The sequence below is a fragment of the Rhinopithecus roxellana genome, chromosome 10 (assembly GCF_007565055.1).
Source record: "Rhinopithecus roxellana isolate Shanxi Qingling chromosome 10, ASM756505v1, whole genome shotgun sequence".
In the NCBI taxonomy this organism is placed as follows: domain Eukaryota; kingdom Metazoa; phylum Chordata; class Mammalia; order Primates; family Cercopithecidae; genus Rhinopithecus; species Rhinopithecus roxellana.
The window spans coordinates 82913666-82914970 of NC_044558.1; the positions used below are offsets into that span (position 1 = coordinate 82913666).

Below are 1305 nucleotides of genomic sequence, written 5' to 3' on the forward strand. Positions count from 1 at the left end.
TGATAGATCCACCAATTCTAGTGGCCACAGGGAGGTCCCTGGTTTCTGGCTGCACGCTGGCTGTGGTGACCAGGCGTCCTTGGGTGGGAGATGGCTTCAAATGTGGACCGGAGTCCTAGCAACCTGAGGGGTTCTTGGAGAAACCAAGACACCACACGGCTCCCCCAGGACCATACCATTGAGCTGTCAATCACAATTCAGCCGAGAACACTGTCTTAGTCTGCCAGGACTGCCATGACACAGTACCATGGACTGTGTGGCTTACAAACAATAGTTCATTTCCCACAGTTGTGGAAGCTGGAAGTTCAAGATCAAGGCGGCAGCAGATTCAGTGTCCGAGGAGGATGGTGAGGACCTGCCACCTGGTGCATAGATTTCCTCTCTGTGTTCTCACACAGCACAAGGGAGAAGTGAGCTCTCTGGAGGCCTCTTGGATTAGGGCATGGATCCCATTCATAAGGGCTGCACCCTGATGACCCGATCATCTCTCAAAGGCCCTACCTCCTAATCCTATCATTTAAAGGGTTAGGATTTCAAAAGGTAAATTTGGGAGGAAGAGGGGACAGATTCAGACAACAGCAGACAACTACTAAAAGCAAATACTACACTTGATCTTAGCCAAGAGGCCCAGAAGCAATAAATTCACTTTTTTCTTTTTTTGAAACAGGGTCTTGCTCTGTCACCCAGGCTGGAGTGCAGTGGTGCAATCACGGCTCATTGCAGCCTGTGCCTCCCAGGCTCCAGTGATTCTCCTGCCTCAGCCTCCTGAGTAACTGGGATTACAGGCACACGCCACCATGCCTGACTAATTTTTGTAATTTTGTTGAGACAGAGTCTTGCTATGTTGCCCAGTCTGATCTCAAACTCCTAGGCTCAAGCAATCCTCCCACCTCAGCCTCCCAAAGTGCTGGGATTACCAGTGTGAGCCACTGCACCTGGCCAAATTCACTCTTTTAAAGTATACTATTCACTCATTTTTAGTATATCCACAAGCTTGTACAATCACCATGACTATCTAATTTCAGAACTTTTTCATCACCCCAAAAAGAAACTCTCTGCCCACTGGCAATCATTCATTCCCCATTCATCCCTTTCCCTACCCCCAGCAAACACCAGTAGATCTATCTCTAGAGTCATAATTTATTTTTTTAAATGAAGAAATGCCACAAAAGGATTAGAAAAATTACAGAAGTAGGGTTGGGTGTGGTGCCTCAAACCTGTAATCCCAGCACTTTGGGAGGCCGAGGCAGGCGGATCATGAGGTCAAGAGATCAAGACCATCCTGGCCAACATGGTGAAACCCTG

The 1305-nt window shown here is 48.0% G+C and overlaps 1 pseudogene; it reads right to left on the bottom strand.

Moving 5' to 3' along the window:
* Nucleotides 1–519: 519 nt before the first annotated feature.
* On the bottom strand, nt 520–638 carry LOC115900239 (annotated as a pseudogene).
* Between the last annotated feature and the right edge of the window lie 667 nt (nt 639–1305).